Source organism: Sminthopsis crassicaudata, chromosome 6 (assembly GCF_048593235.1).
Source record: "Sminthopsis crassicaudata isolate SCR6 chromosome 6, ASM4859323v1, whole genome shotgun sequence".
Lineage (NCBI taxonomy): Eukaryota > Metazoa > Chordata > Mammalia > Dasyuromorphia > Dasyuridae > Sminthopsis > Sminthopsis crassicaudata.
In genome coordinates, this window is record NC_133622.1 from 245,361,912 (window position 1) to 245,366,849 (window position 4,938).

The 4,938-nt window shown below is 39.3% G+C and overlaps 1 pseudogene; it reads right to left on the reverse strand.

The window, feature by feature from the left end:
* Window positions 1–508: 508 nt before the first annotated feature.
* Window positions 509–2,858, reverse strand: LOC141546532 (NGFI-A-binding protein 1 pseudogene; annotated as a pseudogene).
* Between the last annotated feature and the right edge of the window lie 2,080 nt (window positions 2,859–4,938).

Consider the following 4,938-nt stretch of genomic DNA (forward strand, 5'->3'; position numbering starts at 1 on the left):
CAGAAAAGGTGCATTTCATGGTATCTGTCATGTCCTTAACCAAGGACTGAATTACTTTGCAACAAGTATGGAGATCTGTCGACCACGTCTTGTGACTGTCTGTCAAATCAATAGGGAAAGTATGTTTTGATAAAAGACCTCTATTCATTTTATCAGGGGGAAGGATTCAAATGTGAAAATTCTTATTCTTATGCAGAAAGGCTGATATGTGTGCTAATCATGTCAAATATATGTAGGTACATATATAAAATATCTAGAACAGTTTTATAGTGGAAACATCAGACAACAACTTTTCTATTATTAAAAGAGGGTTTTTCCTTCCTTCCTCCAAGTAAAATGCAGAAGATATAGATAAATCCAGTTATCACTGTAGCTATTTATCTATCAATCTATATATGCATTTATATATCTACATCTATATAAATATATGTACATATATTTACACATACACACACAAATCCTCTTTTAAAAAAAAGCCCAGCTTTATCTAAGGTAATAGCCACTCAAACTTCCTTCAAAATATGAAATAAAATAAAATAAAAATAAATTTTAAAAATAAAATATAAAATATGAAGTGCCTATTTTCTATTTTCACAAATAAACCTACTATTTACCCGTCACTTTACCTAATTGTCTTTCCTATAATTCCATAGATTTTTAAATTCTGATGTATAACCATCATATTTAGAATCTAGATTTAAAGTAGACATTAAAATTTTAAGTAAAACAAACTATATCCATTGAACCCAAGACATATCCCAATATCCAGATTTTGCTTTTATAAGTTATACAAATACACTTTACATTCTTAAATAATGTATTAATTTGTAAGCTTCCTCACATAATGAAACAACTTACACAGAAATGTGAATTTATTAATATTATATTCCAGATTGTGATGTTTTCTCTATGCCTTCATCCCTTCCCCTATCCTCCCCACTCAATTTCCACAGACTGACATACCAGTCCTTAAGTTTTGGCTATGAAATCTGTTTGATTTGATTGAGACAACATTGGTTATTAAGGCTTGTTTTGGGAATGTAGCTTTATCCTCAGATTTAATGCCATTCCCTCCCCCCCTCCCCAAAGTACTGTGGGAGAATCATGACTACATTAGATCTTCAGGCTCTATTTTAAAAATCTTCCATTCCAAGTTAAAAGCTGATTTTGGAAACTCTTTTAAAATCCCAGGATTTTCTGATGACTGAGATTTGATTTCATGACTGGAATAAATTCTGCTCAGCATCCCATCCATCCCAAACGGTGGAGGCTGCCAGTTTTGTAAATTGTCTTTGTCCTGTTTGTCCTGCTATCAAGCCACATGGGTGTGGTCTTCCCAGCTCTGCTGGTAAAATCCAGACAATCCCTTTTCTGAATGTTGCAGTGATTCATTATCAGTTTGGATGCAAAAGAACTCCATCTGTTTTGCCATCACCTTTTCAGCCTACTGCAAATTAAATACTGCAAATCCTTCACATTTAGTTTTATCTACTGTTAACTGTATTTTTACAGCTTCCTGCTGGGAAAGGGTCTACACAGTATCCTGGAAATCTGAGAATCCATCCTCTATTTTAATTCCCTTAGGGCATAATTCATCTCTTTCTCCACATTCAAGGCTCCTGCCTTGAATCTGCTCTTCCATCCCAGACTTGGTTGTTTGGTAAATGTGTTTTTAAGTGAGCTCTGGAGAAATGTGCCAAGAAAGGGCATCTCTTCTTGTCAAAAGGATATTGTCCTTTGCACAGAGCCGAGGGGCTGCTTCATTAACAGGCAGCTCATGAAGTGTAAGCTGTTTGCCATCTTTTCCTTTTTGAGTCGAATCCCCCCTATATTTTTGTACTCTGAATCTCCCCCTCCTTGTGCAGAATCATCATCATTCCGCTCAAAACCACGGCCAATCATTTCAGCCCGTTTCTTGTAGGTTTGGAGGAGTGGGGAGCTGTTCATTTCATACCGTCAGCCACAGACAAAGCAGCAGCTGCATCTCGGATCATTGTGCTTCCCTTGGGTGAGCCTGGGAGCCAAGGTCTGTTGGACAGAGGCTGTGCTCACTTCCCTAGTGTGCCAATGTCTGGAGTGGAGTGGCGGGCCTCCCACTTATCTGGATCCCAGGCTCTGCACACATTTTGAATCTTTAAATGGGCTCCATTTTGTAAGTACTACAGGACATTCCCCATCCATGCGGGAGAAGCCTCTGGAAATTCATAAATTGGGGTACCGACAGGCAAGGAAGTCAGAGGCTATTTTAACAGGTTAGGGTTTGGATCGCAGCCCCTCAAAGCCTTCTCTAACCTTCTGAGGTGAAGGAGCACCGGGGCCATGATTTCCCAGAACTCTTTTCCATCTTCGTAGACATCATTACCACCTTATGGAAGAAGGCATCAAATGAGAAAGAAGCTTTTGTAATACTTGGTGCAACAGCAACTCTCCCAGGATCCTAGGGAGAGCCGAAGCCATTCCTGAGAAGCCCAACTGGGCAAGAGGATGCAGCTGTCTCTTTCCTCTCCACCCAGCTTGCCCCGGTTCTGAAGTTAGGACCAATTGCTTTCCCCCAGCCCTCTTCAAGCAGTGACATCAGTGAAGAATCCTGCTCTCCCATTGTGGAGGAGGGTGAAAAGGTGGGAGCCTTTCCCCTCTTTTTAACCTCCCCCCAAATATCTCCCCTTCTTCCTCTTACTCCAATCCTCTTCCCTCAACTCAGGGAGTAAGTTCTGTGGTGCCCGGGGTGTGGAGACTCCCCATCTCCCCTTGAGCACCCCTACTGCTTTGGGGGACTGCTAGTGCTGGGCTGGCAGCATGGAAGAGCAGAGCTGTGTGGATGACAGCAGCAGCAGCAGAGCCAGCTATGGCTCCCTTTCTGCCTGTCAGCCAGCCACAATCCACAACCTCCCTCACACACACTCCCACTACCCTCCTCCCTATCCTGATGCTCTCTTTCCCCTCAGGCTCCTCCTCTCCGCATTTCACCTGACGTGTCTACAGGAGACATGAGACAGAGAAGACCCTCTTGTCCAGTGAATGCTTCTTTCAAGTTGGTTACCCACTGGCACTAAGGTTACCACCGCCAGACAACAAATCATTAATAATTAAATTGCCTAGGAAATATATGTCTGCCGTTATTTCTGATGTACCACAGCATTGGGTCATATATTCAATATTTGTCAGAGGACAGACTTAAATAGCTATTCATGTCTTTGAAGCCAGCCCTGTGTTATTGACTTCCTTTTTTTTTTTAATTTAAAGCTTTGAACACTTCTAAATTTCAAAGAAAAGAGAAGGACTATGGATGTACCAAAAATGGTTGACTAATTGCTGCTGCTGCTGCTTCTGGATTCCAGCTGTGCAAAGAAGTTCATTAAATAGGGATATTCTTCCTCTTCCCTTCTTAGCTTTCTGTGCTGAGAAGAATTAATTATACCAGGATGTGGAGACAGAAAGGACAAGAGAGATCAAAAGTAAACACTTCCACCCAAATCACAACAGATGATTTTGGAGGTGTAGTACGGAGCAGCAGGTAATAATCTTAAAGGTGATTGACTTGGAGTCTGGAAAATATGAGTTTAAATTCTACATGTGATATAACAGCCAAGTCCTTTCACCTATTTCAGACTCAGTTTCCTCAATTGCAAAATAAAGAAATTAAACTAGATAGTTTCCAAAATTTTAAAATTCTATGGATTCTACATAACTTGAAGCATGGGAAAGCGTGGACTCAGATCCCATCGATGTTTTTACTAGATATGAGATTATTATTGTTATTTAGTCCTTGTCAGTTCAATTTGACCCCATTTGGGGTTTTCTTGGCAAAAATGGTCATTTGTCATTTCTTTCTTCAGATCATTTTATAAATGAATAAACTAAGGCCAAAACAATTAAATGACTTGCCTAGGATGACAAAATTAGTGTCTAAAGGTGGATTTGAATTTAGGAAGATGAATCTTCTGGACTTCAGGTTCAACCTTTCATCCACTGAGCTATCCAAGTCACTGTATCTTTTTAGAAATACTTTCTCAGGGAACTGAGAAATGAAAATAAATAAGAATATCTAATTTGGGGGGGATTCACATGGCACAGGCTTAGAGAATTCCACAATGAGGCATGAGAGCAGGCTGTCCCAGGAGGAAGTCCCCATTAATTTACCAATGACAAAACACCTACTTATTCCTATTTCTATATTGCATATAACTTAGCAAAGGATGACATGCTACTTACTGACCAAAATTTGTCTAATACTTACTCCTACCAGTGAGAAGATGACAATGTGGTCCAGTGCAAAGAGTCCTGGATTGAAAATCAAAAATACAAGTTAAAATTCTGGTTTATCCATTTACTATCTGTGAAGCTATGGAAAAATGATTTAACATCTCTGAGCCTCAGTTTCCTCATCTGTAAAATGAGACTACTGGATCACTTGGTTTTCCATTTTCTTTTCAGGGTCTGTTTGTTTGTTTTTAAGGTTACTGCTACCTCTTCATGCTTTTTTTTTTTTTTTTTTTTTTTTTTTGAGAATGACTTTAATGTTTCCCAACTTTGCAAAACAACAAAACTCTAATGTAGCTGTCCTGAGAATGGTCAAAAGGATGGTTAAAAACTTCCAAATTTTCATACTCTATGATATCCCTCCTTAGTTATTTTAAGAGAAAGTCTCTAAAATGGGTCAATTAAAAAATATTTCTTTCAGGCTACGGAGATAATATCACTGATATTGTGATCCATATGATTGGGAGTCCTTGGAATAGCATTGAATCTGCTCTTCCATCCCAGGGATCTGAGGAAGGGGAACAGAATAAGAAAACATTCTCAGAGAGTGCAGTGTGCATTAATGAAAGGATAAAATCCTCATCAATAAGCATGATCTCAGGAGACCCAAAAAGCAATGGAAAACAAAGTAGAGCTATTCTGTTGGCCTTCTGGGAATCATGATTCTCAGCTAATGGA